We start from the raw sequence: 19,165 nt of genomic DNA, 5'->3' as shown, positions 1-19,165 counted from the left end.
ACTAATTTTTAAGTTGTTTTAAACAAAAAAAATCTGAAGAACAAAATGTTAGTATTATTCCTCCACTCTGCAGATGTTCTGGAAAATCACTGTTTATAAGAACATAATCTTGGAGGAGGAGAAGCCCCTCCTCGTTTTTCACAAAAGGGTACTTCATGCTCCCAGTTCTGGTGTTCCCAGGAACATGAACTACGTGGGGACAGGTATAAGACTAATGAGTGAAGAGCAAAGAGTTCGTGGTGGAGAGTAAACAAGTTATCCACATCAGAGAAGATTATAAAACAGCACAGGTTAAAAAAAAAAAGAAGAAGAAAAGAAAAAAGAAAAAATAAGCTCATTGTTTCCAAATTATTTCAGTCCTATCGAAAGAAAGAATCTTTAAAATGAGGATTAAAAAGAGCTAGCTCCAATGCATGCATGTGGAGGCCAGATACATGACTTCTTGTGCATCTGTCATTAATTTTATAATTGAAGTTTATGAATATACCAGTTGAAAAACAAACGGTTTATAACAATGGAAATGATTTAGTTTTTATTTTTATCAAAGTTAGTACATGTTAATAATTCTTTCTCAGAGTAATAGTTGTTTGCACATTATAAGCACATGTCTTGTGCTTTCCTTATAAGGATATCCGATGGAAAACTTTTTTTCCCTTGGCCCCCTTATAGTCAGCATATTTCCGTTCGTATGAGAAGAAAGTAGTCATTTGAAGTCTATGGAGAAATGTCTGTTTGACTAACAGATGTCTAAGCTGGAGTAAGCAGGAAGTCTTACAGTTCTTTCCCAACACAAAGGCCCACTCACGATAAAAGAAAAGCCCAAACAGCTTGGGATAAATAAGGCAATTTCTATTCCAACGAACATCTGTCCCAAGCCAACCAGGAAGGTGGGACCAAGAAAAGCCCTAAGACCTCATAATTAAACACATTTTTCTTTCTCTAACCTCTTTCTTGCCCTTTCAGAAACGGTCTTCAACATTATTGAAAATGGACTAAAATACTGTTTTATTTCTTCTATCACCAATATGCTAATCTGGAATGTTTAAGAGCTGGCCTCTAACTAGAAGGAAGCAAGTTTGCTCAGAAAGGGAGGAACTCCATGAGCTGGAGATGAATTTACAGTCCCGATGTGTCTCACGCATTTCCTGAGCACCAGGGCAGACCATTCCCTGGTCCAGGTACTCTGCACACAGGGGTGTATGTGCAGGCATCCTCTATCGTGAAAGTGGTCAAGAGGTGAGTTAGTTTTGGCAAGCGATGAAACAAAATAGGATGATATGATACAAATGACTACTGGAGGGTGTGGGTGTGGGGGGGTCATGTGCAAGCAGACTCAGGAAGACAGAAGTGTAGCTCCCCTTCTGTGTATCTAGGGAAGAGTGTTCCAGAAAGAGCAGAGAGCAAGTGCCATGACCCTAAGGTGGACACAAGCTTGGTCTGTCCAAACAGTGACTCAATGCCCAATGCTCGAGCATAGTCAACAGGGAAAGTGTAAGGAGATAAGTCTGAGAGGAGGCCAAGAACAAACAGCCCAGAAATAACAGAAAAGGCAACCGTGGCCCCAAATACAATCAAACAGCATGCCAATGCACTAGCTGAGTGAACAAAGTAATTACCCAGAGTGCAGTACGAATTTCATATTTGTCGCTCTCCAAGAGTGGGTGCCCAGGCAAATGTTCCATTTTCGAATAAAGGGTAGACCAGACCTAACTCCATTAGCAGGAACTGTCCTCCTTTCTTGGCGTGATGGTTGTCCAGAAAGGGATTTCTTCCACTTTCTCAGGTGCAGCACCTCCTCTGCACCCGAAACCTGGTGCTCCCCATCACCACAGCAACAAGGAGAAGCAAGGTCTGGCCGGGCGGGATTGTTCCGGAGACCTGCCAGACCTCTGCATCACTTCCCAGTGTTTCTAGGTCCAGCTAAAAGTGGATTCACATGGTTCTTCCAAGATGAATCAGGGAATTCCGATACCACACTTCAGGTGACTGTGTTTTTCTAACCTTTTTGTAGCCCCTGAAACAATTACAATGAGACAAAATCCTCCCCCTCTACATCAGGCCATGCTCTGTTTCACGCCAAGTGGTAATCCCTGGAGACAAGAAAAGGTACTAGTTCAATAAGGAATAAAAAGAGACTCCTACCAAGGAGGTTTCTATAGTTTAAACAGAACACATATTTATATATAAACATAAGCAAGAAGCAGGCAATATGGGAAACAGTCTGATTCACCAGTCTACTTCAACTCTATCAATATATCTACATGATTTGTATAAACACATCAAAATTGTATCATTAAAAATTCCAAGGGAAGGTAGAATTAAAGGATCACAGGGAAAATTTTGAAATTCATGCATAGGCTTTTCATAATATGCACTTTCATGAAACTTAAAGCTCCTCATATGGATTTTATACATAATATATGTAATCATATATATAACATATATGGCTTATATGTATATAATGGTGTGTATATAACTCTTCACACAGGACTAAAAGTTGTGCAGTCACAGGGCTGTAAAAATGTTCCCCACTCCCCCGCCAAGAGTCAATGTATCTAAGGCCAGCCTTCCTTATCCAACTTATGAAGTAATGGTTTTTCCCACTACGTATTTCTTTTTTTAAAAAATATTTAATTATTTTCACCCACTTGAAAAGCAGAGTAACAAAGAGAGGGGGACAGATAGAGAAAGAAAGATCTTCAACCACTGGTTCACTTCCCCTAATATCTGCAACAGCCAGAGATGGGTCAGGCCACAGCCAGGAGCCCAGAACTCCATCCAAGTTTCCCACGTGGGTGTCAGGGCCCTAAGCACTTGAACCATCATCTGTTGCCTCCTAGGCTGCACTAGCAGAGAGCGGGGTCAGAAGCAGAGTGAGGCCGGTGCCGCGGCTCAATAAGCTAATCCTCTGCCTGTGGCGCCGGCACCCCGGGTTCTAGTCCCGGTCGGGGCACCGGATTCTGTCCCGGTTGCTCCTCTTCCAGGCCAGCTCTCTGCTGTGGCCCGGGAGTGCAGTGGAGGATGGCCCAAGTGCTTGGGCCCTGCACCCGCATGGGAGGCCAGAAGAAGCACCTGGCTCCTGGCTTCGGATCGGCGTAGTGCACCGGCTGCAGCACGCCGGCCGTAGCGGCCATTTGGGGGGTGAACCAACGGCAAAAGGAAGACCTTTCTCTCTGTCTCTCTCACTGTCTAACTCTGCCTGTCCAAAAAAAAAGAAGAAGAAAAGAAGCAGCAGCAGCAGAAGCAGAAGCAGAATGTCTGGGACTCACACCAGCCCTACAGCATGGGATGTGGGAGTCCCACGCAACAGCCTGACTCACTGTACCACAAGGTCTGACTCCTCCACTCCATTTCTTCAATTGCTTACATGTCGATATCACACTCACTTCCATTCATAAACAAAAAACACCACATTCTCTTCAGCTTGTCTGCTGCCATTCCTGTTCCATCGTCTGTTCCCACCTATGTTTCTCATTCTAGGTAGATATAAGTAGAATTTAGAGAACAGTAGCCCTGCCTGCTTATCACAAATGAGTTGATGTCTTCTTACATTACTTTGACATTGTTGACCTTTTTGTATTCAAAAGTAGTTCAAAATAATATTCTGGCATTTGGTTTATTCAAGTTGAAGAAATCAAGTTAACTACCTTTTGAACAGAGGATGATGCTTATATGTTACTCAAGTTGTTTGTTCTTTCTTTATTGACTAAGTATTATTTAGAAATGGAGCAAAGAAATTTTCTCTACATTAGTAGATGTAAACCTGTAAGAACCTGTTTTATGATTTTTCCATTTCAGTCTTTACCATTAGATTTACTCCTTTTTCCAAAAATGTAACAATAAAGTTGGCTCTGATCTCACTTCTATGACTTCACATTGTCATATTTCATTTTTTTACTTGACTTTGTACTCTTTTTTAACTTTTATTTAAAAATATAAATTTCCAAAGTATAGCTTTTGGATTATAGTGGCCTTCCCCCGACCCCATAACCTCCCTCCCATCTCCCACTCCCTCTCCCATCCCGTTCACATCAAGATTCATTTTCAATTATCTTTATATACAGAAGATCAATTTAATATATATTAAGTAAAGATTTCAACAGTTTGCACCTACACAGAAACACAAAGTGTAAAGTACTGTTTGAGTACTAGTTATACTGTTAATTCACATAGTACAACACATTAAGGACAGAGGTCCTACATGGGGAGTAAGTGCACAGTGACTCCTGTTGTTGATTTAACAATTGACACTCTTGTTTATGGCGTCAGTAATTACCCGAGGCTCTTGTCATGAGTTGCCAAGGCTATGGAAGCCTCTTGAGTTTGCCAACTCCAATCTTATTTAGACAAGGTCATAGTCAAAGTGGAAGCTCTCTCCTCCCTTCAGGGAAAGGTACCTCCTTCTTTGATGGCCCGTTCTTTCCACTGGGATCTCACTGGCAGAGCTCTTTCATATAGGTGTGTGGTTGTTTTTTTTTTTTTTTTTTTTGCCAGAGTGTTTTGGCTTTCCATGCCTGAAATACCCTCATGGGCTCTTCAGCCAGCCTGATTCCAATGCCTTAAGGGCTGATTCTGAGGCCAGAGTGCTGTTTAGGACATCTGCCATTCTATGAGTCTGCTGTGTATCCCACTTCCCATGTTGGATCGTTCTCTCCCTTTTTTATTCTATCAGTTAGTATTCGCAGACACTAGTCTTGTTTATGTGATCCCTTTGACTCTTAGTCCTATCATTATGATCAATTGTGAACTGAAACTGATCACTTTTACTAGTGAGTTGGCATTGGTACATGCCACCTTGATGGATTGAATTGGAATCCCCTGGCATGTTTCTAATTCTACCATTTGGGGCAAGTCCAATTGAGCATGTGCCAAACTGTACATCTCCTCCCTCTCTTATTCCCACTGTTATACTTAACAGGGATCACTTTTCAGTTAAATTTAAACACCTAAGAATAATTGTGTGTAATTACAGAGTTCAACCAATAGTATTAAGTAGAACAACAAAAAAAGATTTATTTATTTATTTAAAAGGCAGAGCTAGAGAGAGGCAGAGGCAGAGGCAGAGAGAAAGGTCTTCCATCTGCTGGTTCACTCCCCAGATGGCCATAATGGCTGGAGCTAAGCCAATCCAAAGCCAGGAGCCAGGAACTTCTTCTGGGTTTCCTACACGGATATAGAGGCCCAAAGACTTGGGCCATCTTCTACTGCTTTCCCAGGCCATAGCAGGGAGCTGGATCAGAAGTAGAACAGCCAGGACTCAAACTGGCACCTATAGGGGATGCCAGCACTGCAGGTGGCAGCTTTACCTGCTGTGCCACAGTGCTGGCCCCCACATCATCATATTTATACAACATGTATATGCATAGGCAAAGTACTTCAAAAACATTGTAAAGGGTGGGCATTTGGCATAGCAGTTAAGTCACTAGTTGTGATGTCCATATCCTGTATCAGAGTGCCTGATTCAAGACCCAGCTACTTGACTTCTGATCCAATTTCCTGCTAATGCACATTCTGGGAAGGCAAGAAATTATGGCTCAAGTACTTGGGTTCCTGTGGGAACCCCAGATTGAGGTCTTGGCTCCTGGCTTCAGCCTGGCCCAGCCCTGCTATTGTGAGCATTTGGAGAATGAAACAGAGGATGAAGGATCTGTGGTTGTTATATGTATGTGTGTGTGTGTGTGTGTGTGCTTGCCTTACAAATAAAATAAATGTTTTTAAATGATGTGAAAAGTTAAAATATGCATTTTCCATTAACTTTGTAAATACCTTGTGTGTGTGTGTGTGTGTGTGTGTGTGTGTGTGTTGGGTCAGGGAGAGATTATCCCTCCCCCTTAAATATAAGGGGACTTAAACAATATCTGAGGTGGCCAACTAAATTTTTTAATCATGCAAACATACTTGAAACATGAGCAACTCTTGCTTTCTATCTTGCATTCATTTCCCAGTCTGTTTTTTTTTTTTTTTAGTAAGTCTCTTTAATGATACTTTTGACAGTGTGAGTGATGTTGGAGAAGTGAAGAAGCATTTGATGAGTCACAGGATGGTGCTTCCTGGACCCCAGCTATTAGAGAGACCAAACCACTGCGGACAGTCTTCAGGACCGCCAACTCCACATATGAGCTCTGGAATCACTGACTTATAACTGAAAGCCTCCCATTAGCAGCTGGCACTATTTCTCAACATAAAATTAAATTCACAGTTAATTGGCTTGTCATTATCTTTTAAACAAACAGATGAATTTCTCATGTATCAGGTTTTCTTGCAAAATTGCTCTTTTTAAGGCCCTATAACAAAGTTCCCTTAATATTTTCAATAAGCTGTAAGTCAAAATCATTGTATGAAACAAAAGCCTCTTTAAACCTTTGTTCTGAATAAATACTACACAAGTAATGGTAAATTAATGTGAATAGAGAAAAGCAAGCAAGCAAACAAACAAACAAAACCCTGTGGCCATGAAGAGAACTGCCACAAAGCAGTATGTATGGGAAAGCCCCAGCCATGTAGCAGTAAACTTGAGCTTCAGCTTGGTCACATCTGTAATTCCAGGGAGCAGTTGCCATGTGTCTTTCCAACTGAAAAAGGCAAGAGACAACTGGCCACCATATGCTTTCACAAAGAAATTGTAAACAGGTTACTCATGTTGGCCACATACTGAGGATATACACATGAGCGCCCCGGGAATGGACTTGGCCCAAAGTTTCCTTCAGTTAGAAAGCTTCAGGCATCACGATATTCCCATGTGTCCACTGTAGAATGAAACAGATAACAGCTTTTACCCTGAAGGCTGTTTTGTACTAAGAATGAGGTTGGGCAATGTGCAGCTCAGGCAACTGTCCAGGGAGGTCTTGTGGCTTATCCATACTCATATGTATATAAAAGGTGCATGTGAACCATGGAATAGAAAATTCTAGAGACACATATTACTCTCCAAATCACAATATATAGAAATACACACATATGGCCAAACAAGTCAAGAAATCTCTAAGGTTACAAACAACAAAGTGCTAATTCTTGTTATCAAGATGGCTTCTTTTCCCTTTGCTCAGGCTGAGGTTTACTAAGATAGAGACCAAAAGGGCCTGATTCTTTGGGGGGACAGCTCTGAGTAAGGGGCGAGAAGGAGAAGGAGAAGAGAGAGACTGCTTTCATCCTCTTCTGTCTTCAACATCAGCAAGAAGGGGAAAGACAATTTTTGAGGGTATCATTTTGTCTACCTCGGCTAAACGTAGCAGGAAAACTAAGAAGGGTTTAGACAGACACTTCAACTGCTTTCTTGGTGTCTGTGTCCTGTCTTCCCAAGAAATTCAGACCGGACAGCAGTTAGAAACTGAGAAGGATCTGGGGACATACAGCAACAATTTTATCATTCAGACATGAATGCATCCATCCACTCAGCCAGTCATCCATTCACATAACGTCAGCTGAGGTCCGGCAGGATGTAGGTATTGAGAAGACAGAAAGAGGGTTGGAACAAAAATCTTACCATCAAATATAGAAGTAGAGGTAAGGAAGTAACGACTAATTATAACACAAAAAATAACAATGATAAAAGATCAAAAGGAAGGTACAAATAAAACACTATGAAGACTTCTTAAGCAGAAGAGACAGCTTCTAGCTCAGGGGAAGTGATGGACCATGGTCTTATGGAGGAGGCTACCTTCAGACAAACCTTGAAGTAAGCAGAGATGGGGTTGTAAAAATTCACAAACACATGCGCATTCACACACATGGTGTCTATAAAGGAAGGAAAGGTAAGAGGCAGTTGGGAAAGTCTTCATTCGCTTCTTATTTCCAGGAAATTACACTAGGTTCTAGTGAAAAAAGATAAATAACAACCCCTTTCTACCTCCATCCCCATCCACCAATGATACAGCACCTAGCCCTGTGCAGGAAACAAACAGCAAACAAGTGATTTATTCTACTATCAAATTCAGAAAAGTTCTGAGTGTCCATAGCAAATAATGGCAGGGCTGTCACTGGACACACACAATGTCCCTAGATTCCCCAGGGACCTACCCTTTGTAGGGGAGACTCAAATGCTGCCTGGGACAACCCATACAAATGTTTTAGGTATGGGAGTGATACCTGAGACGTAAAAGACTGTTACTTTAGAGCTTGTGTTAACTCCCAAGCCTCTACTAAAAAAATAATCAGCATCTTCAAAGAAACTCTCAAGAGCCGTGAATGACATATCAAAAGAAGTGTTTGATGAGTTACAGAATGGCAGTTAGCGCTCCTGGATACTAGCCGTTAGGAAAAAAGACTGAACTACTAGCTCACAGTCTTCAAGACCACCGACTCCTGATGGACCAACTCCCTAGCATAGGAATAGAGCTCTGGAGTAGCTAACTTGCCATTAAGTGCTTCCAATTAGCAACTGATAATGTTTAAAATGTGTGAGAACTGGCGTATTCACCTTAGCCCCCATGCTCCAGGGAGCCCCACCTCCCACTGGGCATTTACTCAAGAGGGTACAAGCAGCGGATGCAGGGGGAGCTCCTGCAGCTGGTCATTAGATGATCTGCCTCCCCGTACACTCTCTCTCGCTCCTGCACCAAGACAGAGCAATGGTATCATCGTATCTCTTCCCAACTCCCTAGAATTGCATTCCCCGCACAGACTTCTTTATCTTTTCAAATGCCCTCACTGCTCCTCCTTCTCTACGTTTCAAGAATACAACTGTTGTGACAGGGTGTTCATATAACACAGATGTCCCTCAGTGATAGCCCGGGTTTGGTTCTGGGGACCTCCAAGGATACCAAAACCCCTGGATGATTAAATCTCTTCTATAAAATTACACAGTATTTGCATATAATCTACACATATTCTCCTGTATACTTTAAATCATCTCTAGAGTACTTACAATATGTAACACAATGTAAATGCTATGTAAGTAGCTGTTATATGCTATCATTCAGAGAATGATGACAAGAAAGAAATGTGTACATGTTCAATATACATGCAACATCTTCCCACAACTGATTTCACTCTGTCATTGGTTGAACTCACCAGTACAGAATCTGTGACTATGGATGGCCAATTTTAAGTTTGAACTTGACCTCATGCCTCAGGTCTTGCTCAAACGCATCCCAGCCTCTGCCTCCTCCAAACCACACCATTCTGTCTTTTGGAGACCCACGCTTGATACAAACTCTTATTTTGCCCTTCAAAGTGAATTTCGGAGCCCTGGTGCTCACCGCTCAGCTCCTGAGTACCACATCAGCTGACTCAGGGCATCACAGCTGGGAAATCCTTCTGTTAACCAGTATCCACAGATAGGTAAGCACTTATGATGAACAATTTAAGCACTGCTAAAATTGGTAACCTTGTTTGGTCATCGGAGCTTCTGTGGGCAGCAAACAAAGCTGCTGTCATTTATCTATGAGGCACTGGTTTGTTAGTGACCAGTGTTTATATTATGGGAGACAGTGTTTTTACGTTGAAATTTAATTCATCCTTTTTATGTTATTATGATAGAGGGGAAAGAAAGAAAGAGAAGGCATAAAGCACGTGGCCAGTATTGAGATAATGAATAGTAGGTCAATGTTTCATCTGTATTTTAAAATAGTTGTGGTCTTGTCCATACAGAAGGAAATATTTCACATCAAACATTACAGGTTCCAAAATTCAGTGTAAGTTCCTACATTCCAGGGAGAAGTAGGAAGAGGAAAACCAAAACAAAATGCTCCAATATAATTAACAGGGATAAGGAGGAGATTGTTTCGCAAGCCCAACACAGTAGACAGCAAAGCTCCCAGTAATGAGAAGGGTGACAGACTGTTACCTATTTCTATATGCTGTCTTCAGATCACATCTCTCAGCACTTTTCCCATGAATACACAGGATGACAACGTTGCAGACTGAGATTTGGGGCCCCGTTGATCATAGCTTCAAGGATTCATATTGCATTCCCTTCTCTCACGATAACTCTAGCCCTGGCCATGTGATGAGCTTTGACAAGCGTTATCAGGCCCTTCACAACAGGGCTTGTCCTCAGGAAATGTAAAAGCAACCAAACCACCATGCTGTCCATAAGCCCAAGCAGCTACGTGCAGAGTTGCACAGGAAGGAGACGAGAGAACGGGGCCTTGCAGCCCACTTGAACTCTCAACCCAAGGCCAGTATACACTGCCAGCCACAGAAATGAGGATATATTGGAGTTGCCAGCTGCGACAGGGTCCCTACTGACACCTTCTGAAGCAGAACACTCAAAAAAACAGACTGATGAGCAACTATACATCACAGCTGACAATAAGCCACTAACTACTGGGGTCACTTGTCATGGAGCAATCGATAACTGTAAGCATCAGGGAGTGAAAACCAGAATCCACACTTTGCTCAGTGAGCTCAAAACCAGGCCTGGTGTAGTGCTGACTCTGAGTCTCCTAAGAGCTGAGGTCTTGGTCCCAGTGGTTTTCCACCTGGCTGGTCACCAGAATCACCTTCGGAGCTTTCTCAAAGTGCGCATAAGTTGGGTCCACCTTAGAAATTCAGATTCTTAAATAGTCAGGAGAACTAGGCAACTTCTCAGTCAAAAGTTCCACTGGTGCGACCCTAATGTGAGAGCTGCCGGAAGGGTCCGAATGGGCAGGACTCAGTTGGCTTAAAGTGGACAATATCACAAATGACCCCACGCTCACCTTCAACACAGGGCAGCATCTCACCAAGAATCTGTCATCATCAGGCTGTTTTATGGAGCAATTCTGTGCTCAGGGCTCCATAAGGAAAATGAAATAGTGCTGGGATACTTTTCCAAGCCTTTGCTGGGGGTAGGGGTGGGGAATCAACTCCATACACTTTAATCACTCAAATGTCCTCAAAGTCAAGCTGAGCACAGAAACCTCGAGTAAAGAGTTGAGGGGGTGCTGGTGCTATGGAGTAGTGGGTAAAGCTGCCACCTGCAGTGCCGGCATCTCATATGGGCACTGGTTCGAGTCCCCCCTCTGCTCCACTTCTGATCCAGCTCTCTGCTATGGCCTGAGAAAGCAGTAGAAGATGGCCCAAGTCCTTGGTCCCCTGCACCCATGTGGAAAGATCCAGAGGAAGCGCCTGGCTTTGGATCAGTGCAGCTCCAGACGTTGCAACCAATTGGGGAGTGAACCAGTGGATGGAAGACCCCCCCCCCCTCTCTCTAACTCTTTCAAATAAATAAATAAAATCTTAAAAAAAAAAAAAAAGAGGCCGGCACCGTGGTTCCATAGGCTAATCCTCCACCTGCGGCACTGGCACACCAGGTTCTAGTTCCGGTCGGGGTGCCGGATTCTGTCCCGGTTGCCCCTCTTCCAGGCCAGCTCTCTGCTGTGGCCCAGGAATGCAGTGGAGGATGGCCCAAGTGCTTGGGCCCTGCACCCGCATGGGAGACCAGGAGAAGCACCTGGCTCCTGGCTTCAGATCAGCGCAATGTGCCGGCCGCGGCGGCCACTGGGGGGTGAACCAACGGAAAAAGAAGACCTTTCTCTCTGTCTCTCTCACTGTCCACTCTGCCTGTAAAAAAAAAAAAAAAAGAGTTGAAGGGAGAAGCACGTAACAGGAGCAGAGGAGTAAAGGAAGCAGGGCATCATGGGATTGCTCCTTCTGTCCACCCTGGCTTCCTTCCGGTTAGAGGACAGGGAGAGACTGTGCAACTGTATACATAATACTGGGCAAGGGTGAGGTGGGCTGGGGGAGTGGGGGTTGGGGGTGGCCCATTTTCCTCATCTGCTCAGCATAAGCCTGTGGGGAAACATGCTGACTTTCAAGAATATCAATGAAAGACAAACATCAGGATAGCAGGCACGGAAGCTATGAGGGCCAGCTGGTCCCTCCAACAGGTCCATTCCCCCCGCCACAGTCAACCTTGCAGAACCTGGACATATGTTTATTAAGAGGAGAGAAGGGCTGTTTTATGTGTGATGGCAGCAGTAGGATGAGTAGGAAATCTCCAAAGGGAGGGCAATTTTAGGGGTCAAGACCCCCTCTCAATGTCTTCCAGTGACAATTTCAGAGAATCCAGATAGACGACTTCCTCTAAACAAGAAGACAAGGATGTCTGAAGACATGGGAAAGAGTACGAGGATGCTTCCTCTCTCCTCCCTGTTTGGACATGTGCTAACCCCGCTTGGTTCTCTTTGTTGGAAATGAATGAAAACATTGCAAATAGCCTGGAGCATAAATGGGGAGTTTACTGGCTCATTAAAGGCACAATCTGAGGCTATGCCAGTCTCTGTCATGGCTGGATCCCGGTGCTCCAGCACCTTTTCATGACGCTGCCTCTGTGTGTCTTGATTCCACTCTTCTCTTTGCAGGCTCCGCTCTCGGGCAGGCTCCCAGAATAGAGGGGCAAGATGGAAGCCACACCTTCCAGGCCCGTTTCCTACCCTCTTGACAACCTTCTTTATCCAACTACTTCTAAGAACTGAGTCTTCTTCACTCTGCTTGAGTCACACACCTATCCCTGGGCACTGTCCAGGAAAATGTACTTTCCTGGGTGGCCACGCCTAGAGCGTAGACAGTCAGCTCCAACCACGCTAGATGGTCTGACAGTGGGAGAGCGGCAGTTCCCCGAGGGGAAAAAAATCAAGAGTTATTTGTGTTCTGTGTGAGTGTGTGTGTGTGTGTGTGTGTTTTACTACAAATAGGGTGGACGGAGACTGTCCAGGTAAACCTCACTCTGTGACTTTAAGCAGAGCTCCAAGCCACTAGGAGAAGAGCTTCCTCATTTTTGAAGAGGAGGTTCTGGGTTCTGAAAGGGTGATGGGGTGGGGGGCGCCCTGCCTGCTTGTTGGGGCCCACAGATGCCTGCTTTGTGCTCTCCATGGCAACGCCTCCCCAGCATCCGTGGGTCATCTGTCAGCTGAATGGGGCTCCGCAGTCAAGCCCATCCCCAAAGGCTCAGAACACGGCAGTTCAGCTTCAACTCTGTTTCTTCTGATGGCGTGAGTCAGTCGAAACTCGAGGATTTGTGGTCTCGGCTCCTCCACTGGCTCGTTGCTATGTACCCAGACAGTGTTAAATAACTGTTAAATCTCTCCGTCTCTCTCAAGTGAAAAAAAAGTTTCAAAGTCCAAGATTCTTCAAAATGACATTCTACCAGAATGAAAGGCATCACAAAGCTACAGTCATCTCTCTCACAAGTGTTCGCACCTGAGCCAAGCCACAGTGCATGCTAGACAATAAAAAAGAAGAATGCAAATGTTATTGATTTTACCACCTTGGACTCTTTCTCAGATCTGTGAAAAATGTTTAACAATGAATAACTTTTTTTTAATAATTCTCTACAAATCTGCTCAACATCAAACATTGTTTGGGGGAGCGTGTTGCCCAGATACAGAACAGAACACTGAAGCTGGGAGAGTATGATTTTTCCCATTCTTTGTATAACAGAGTACTTGGGTGTAAGCGAAGAGAGTCCCCAGATGCCCAGCTTGGTGGTCAAGGTATTTTGTAATCAAGCCAGCATCCTGATGGTGTCCTTTTTTTAAAAGATTTATTTTATTTATTTGAAAGACAGAGTTACAGACAGAGGGAGAGACAGACAAAAAGAGATCTTTCATCTGCTGGTTCACTCCCTAGATGGTTGCAATGGCCGGAACTGGGCCAATTTGAAGCCAGGAGCCAGGGGCTTCTTCTGGGTCTCTCGTGCAGGTGCAGGGACCCAAGGACTTGGGCCATCTTCTACTGCTTTCCCAAGCCACAGCAGGGAGCTGGATCGGAAGTGGGGCAGCTGGGACTCCAGCCGGCGCCCATATGGGATGCCGGCACTGCAGGCCGGGGCTTACCATGACGCATCACAGCACTGGCCCCACTGATGCTGTCTCAGCGCAAGTAGTTGCAGCCTCCTCTTCTTCATTCTCCTCTCTCTATCCTTAGCCTCCACCTTGGCCCAACTCCCACCCAATCTGGACGGGATGGGCATTACCTGGTGTCATCATTTACGAGCACTGCCCCAAATGCACAAGCATGAAAGGATGCATGACTGGGTAGAATGAAAAGGGCCATGAGAAACATCCACCTCTTCTAACTGCTCACAATCCTCTGGCCTCTACTCTAGACAGAACTAGTGACACGCACAAGTGCAGAGGGCACAAAGGGAACAAGGAGACACAGCCTTTCACTCTCAGAAAGGCTGGGGCGGGTGGGGGTGGCATCCTTCCCAGCACAGATAAAATGAATGACCCTACTCCAGCCCTCAGCATTGGTAAGACACCCCAAAATCCTTAGTGTAGTGATCATTAAATTGTGTTTCACAGACCCCCAAGATCCCACATGAAGAAGGTGTTGTAATGTCTTCATGTTATATTTGCGCCTGCCCTCTCATCGCCTGCCTCCTGGCACCTCTCTCCCCAGCCACCATCAGGTCAGATAGGACATAGGGTCAGAGCCATGGAGGACAATGCGGAAAGTTCCTCTGGTCCTAGAAAGTCTGATGAGCTGTGAGAGGGACCTCAGCGTCATGGCTGCATGGATCTAGTTTTTGTACCCTCACTTTGAGCCTCATTGCCAGTCTGGCTCTTTGTTTAGGTGACCCTTGGCCCCTGGAGTCAATGTTTGTCTTCTAAATGGTATTTCGGCACTAGCATCTGGCGATGTCCCCAGCCTGACATTTGTGAAGCAGATGCTGCCAGTGGCCTGGAGTGTGCCTTCTGGGTCAGTGTTTTCATTCCTGCCCTCCGGTATTGATCTCTGCGGTACCTCTCCCCAGGTAAGAAAAGACACCACTAGGAAATGGCCGGGAGAGAACACTTCAAGCCATCTGGAGGTAATCTTGGGATATAAAACCCCAGAAGTTCTGTTATAAAGAAATACCTAGAGGCAGAGAGTGGGGGGTGGGGGCGAATCAAGTCCCTGGTATTTTTTTCAAGGTGTCCTCTAAATAGTCTAGCAGTTCAGGCCTGACGAATGGATACTGCATTTTAGTAATTTCTTAGCACGTTTCTTTCTTTCTACCTGGGGTCCACTCTCCTGAAACTCTGCAGTAACAGAGAGCAGAATCTGCCGCTGAGAAAAGCCAGCCCTCTCTCTCACCCAGCCCCACCCCCTGTGCAAGTACACGCTTGGGCACACATTGCACGGTACTTGGTAAGAGGCTCCTCTCAAGGTGGACCCAGAGAGAACTTAAAGGAGCCTGTGGACTAGAGCATGAATCCCAATAGCCCACATTTGGACAACAGCGCCTTTTTAAATTAGGGATTTTCTCCAAGAGTCTTGACAAGCTTTCAAAAGTAGGAAGTTGGTCAATGAGAATTACTTATTGAAACTGGGAGGTGTTTTTGTTTTTGTTTTTGTGTTTTGTTTTTGTTTTGTTTTGTTTTGCAATAACACTGTCTCAAGATCTCTAACTTATTATCACCAGCAACACTTACACAACCAACTATAGATAAAGTCAAAAATCTTCTCTGTGTGCTCGGGAGTTCAGTACAAGCAAAGCACTCAAGAGGCCACTTTGTAATGTTCACCCCATTGCTATGTGGATTCTCTTTCCAAAGAACTTAGAATCCACCGTCCTTTCACTCAATCATTTTTGTGAAAGCTTTGCTAGCCAGCGATCAATAAAGGCAGGGAGTCAGCCATGCACATCCAATTTGAAGGCTGTGGTAGATGGAAGTCTAAGATGACCACCCAGTGACTCACACTCTTATGTATTCCCCTCCCTGAAAGCATGAAGAACTTGTAAGTGACTTCAAACCAATGGGCTGTGGCAATGGGGATGGGCTATCACTCCTATGATTATACCATATTACACGGCAAAAGTGAAGAAAGATTTCCAGATGCAGTTAAGTTCCTAAATCAGCTGACTTCCAGTTAATAAAAGGGGCGACACAGAGTGGCTCTGACCTAATCAGGGAGCCCTGCGAGCAACAAGTCCAAGGAAGAGTCTCCATTCTCTCTCTTACTCTCTCTCTCTGGCTTGGGGGCAGTACCTTGTCATGTTGCAGGACTTGTGAAAGAGGCAGGTGGCAAAGCCTAAGGGCAAACTGTACTTGCTGAGAATGGTCTCTGGCCACCAGCCAGAAAGAAATCAGGAACCTTGACTATACAGCTGCAAGGAAACAAATATTGCAGACAAAATTGACACTTGTGTGTCTAGATAAGATCATTGCCTACCTGACACTTTGATTTCAAGCATGTGAGACCCTGATCAGAGAACCCAGCTAAGCCAGGCCCGAATTCTGATGAGTAGAACCATGGGATAATAACTGGGTGTTGGTTGAAGCTGCCCAAGTTTATGGTGATTTGGGGCTGGCGCTGTGGTGTAGCAGGTAAATCTGCTGCCTGCAGTGCTGGCAACCCATATGGGTGCCAGTTCAAGTGCTGGCTGCCCCACTTCTAATCCAGCTCTCTGCTATGGCCTGCGAAAGCAGTAGAAAATGACCCAAGTCTTTGGGCTCCTATACCCACGTGGGAGACCCAGAAGAAGCTCCAGGCTCCTGGCTTCAGATCAGTGCAGCTCTGGCCATTGCAGCCAGCTGGGGAGTGAACGAGCGGATGGAAGACCTCTCTTTCCCTTCACCTCTCCTTCTCTCTCTGTGTAACTCTGACTTTCAAATAAATAAATTTTATTTTTTTAAAAAAAGTTTATGGTGATTTGTCAGTCAGCAGCAGTAAACTAGTACAAGGGATTTGGGGCGACTGAGAATTCAGACATGTGAGAGCCCATATTTCAGTTCACTAACTACTGTGCACATTTTGGAGTCTGGATACAGTTCTTCACTGGGAGTCAGTAGTCCTTTGGGACAGAAGAGAATTTGGGCTTCAAAACATGAATGGATGAATGACTACACAGACAGAAATACAAACACATGTACAACAAGTACTTACTATATGCCAGGGTCTCAACCAAGTGCTTTAAATATTTTAGTTACAATAGCATAGGTATTTTTAATGTCATAAATGTAATCAGCCTAGTAGGCTGAAATAACAAAAAATAACAATTCAAAGAAAAGAGCACACGAATGGACCAAAAGCTCATGTCCCTGCCACCCACATGGGAGGCCAGGATGAAACTTCTGGCTTAGGGTGGCCCAGCCTTGGCCATTGCAGCCATTTAGGGAGTGAACCAGAGGATGGAAGATCTCTCTCTCTCTCCCCTTCTCTCTCTGTAACTCTTTCAAATAATTTTTTTTAAAAAAATGAGTTTAATCAAGTCATGACATAAATATACTACGAGTTTTGCCAGTTACTGATCTTGAGTGGACAGCGAGCAGGTATGTGTTTATAACACAGAAATGAAGTACATGTAGAAAGGGTGGGGCTTTGGTGCAGCTGTTAAGATGCTTCTTGGAACACTTGCACCCCATATCAGAGTATCTGGCTTCAAGTCTCAGCTCTGCTTCTGATGATCCAGACTGAGTTCCAGCTCCTGGATTTGGCCCTTTCCCAACTCCAGCTGTTGCAGGCATTTGAAGAGTGAATCAGTAAATGGAAGGCTCTATCTCCATTTTAAAAATCAATCAATAAGAAATGCATATGGAGGAATTTTTTAAAACTATCAGTCACAATCTATTAGTAGGTCATATGAATCAATAATCAGACAAGTGAAAGCTACTAGTGATGTGGAGCCCATGGTTGTAGAAGCAATGGAATTCAGCATTTTTAAAGAAATAGTGTTATCTTTAAAAATTATTCAAAACTGAATGGCAATAACAGGGAAAACTCAATTATGATGCAACTATTCTAAACAAACCAGATGCAGTGTTAATATAGTTGAGTTGCTAATTGCTATACAGCTAACCCCTAAATCTCAATGACTAATCAACAGAACTTTTTTTTCACTCATATCACATGTCATTGACTAAGGCAGGGAGAGGGGTTATATCCCACACAATTCATCAGGGACTCAAACAGGCAGCTCTGCCATCTTTACTCATGGCTTCTGGAGTTCTCTGAACATCAACAGTCAGACTTCATGTTGGGGAAGATTTATAGCAAGGATTGCAGCAGGATTCCAGAAATAGTGTAGCTAACTTCAATCCTCATTCCACTGGCCAGAATTCAGGCAAATGAACTTAGCTTTAGAAGGGACTAGAATAAATACTCCAAATCACTGCCCTCCCAAGCTGTGAACTCCTTTGGAGAACCCAAGCACAAGCCAGAGGGCAAGAAAATCCATTGATGTGGTCCATAGATGTTAGCGTCTCAGGACATAGGCCAGAGCAGAGATGGTGGTAAGCGAGATTAGAGCACCACTGGTAGATATTCAGATGTACATGTGGCTCATGGAGCCAATGACCTGAGAGTGAAAACACCTAACTCTCATGAATTCTCACTTAGAGAATGACCAAAAATACTGCTTAAAGAAAAACAAGGTCTCTGGTGAGGGCTGCCCCGTAAGTTGGACGTTTTGTTGTTGTTTTAATCCTTCTTTTATTTGAAAGGCAGAGTGAGATCTTACGTTTTTTAATTTACACCCCAGATGACCACCACAGCCAGAGCTGGGACAGGTCAAATCCAAGAGCCTCTAATTCCACCCAGGACTCCTAGAGGGGTGGCAGAGACCAAAGCACTTGACCAAAAGTACATCATCATCTGATTCTTACAGGGTGTACATTAGCAGGAAACTGGATCAAAAGAGAGGAGCTAGAACTTGAACCAGGCATTGTGACTAGGATGCGGGCATCCCAAGTGGCATCCTGACTGCTGTGCCAAATGCCCACACCTACGCTGGAGTTTAGAGTGTGGAAGGAACACGAGACTAGAAGTCAGAAGAAATGGCTTCTGGCACAACCACACGTCACACTTGCTTCAAAACCTTAGACAAGTCATTCAAACTATGGCCTGAGCCATAGTTTTATATCTATAAAAACGTATAATAATACAATAATCCCATCTTTCACCACTTTAATCATAGAACTGATGCAAAAGGATCCATTGAAAGCATAGACTCAAAGTACTGTGTTCATCTGAAACACAGGACACAAGCAACACACAAACACCACCACTGCTTCTGTGCTGCTGTCATCTTCACTCGCTAGGACTGTGGTCCTAGTCTGCGAGAGACGATGAGTTCTGATAAGGGTGCCATATTCCTGGCAACTTTTGTGCCAGATTGAGCCAGAAAGATCAATAAAGTTCCAGTGTAACACCAGCTCTGCCATGAACCTTCTGATAGGCTTCCTGTCAATATTCAGGTAAGCTGTAGGCAGCGCTGCCGTTCCACCTGGAATTGTCACTGTGCCTACAGATGTGC

At 44.3% G+C, this 19,165-nt stretch overlaps 1 protein-coding gene across 10 annotated transcripts in view; it reads right to left on the bottom strand.

The window, feature by feature from the left end:
• The window catches only part of LOC103351297 (uncharacterized), a 156,672-nt gene that overhangs the window by 70,580 nt on the left and 66,927 nt on the right, over positions 1 to 19,165 (bottom strand). The window contains exon 6 of one of the 10 annotated variants that reach the window (XR_016217330.1): positions 11,713 to 13,144. The exons of 7 other annotated variants lie outside the window; for them this stretch is intronic. The gene's annotated coding sequence lies outside the window, so the exon portion shown is untranslated. Of the gene's footprint in view, positions 1 to 11,712; positions 13,145 to 19,165 lie in introns of those variants that run through there. 2 more of the 10 variants (XR_016217328.1, XR_016217319.1) reach the window with 2 other exon arrangements.

This window comes from Oryctolagus cuniculus, chromosome 12, assembly GCF_051225735.1.
Source record: "Oryctolagus cuniculus isolate XC-2025 breed Fujian yellow rabbit chromosome 12, ASM5122573v1, whole genome shotgun sequence".
Classification (NCBI taxonomy): domain Eukaryota; kingdom Metazoa; phylum Chordata; class Mammalia; order Lagomorpha; family Leporidae; genus Oryctolagus; species Oryctolagus cuniculus.
This window is presented reverse-complemented; position numbering and strand designations above follow the sequence as displayed.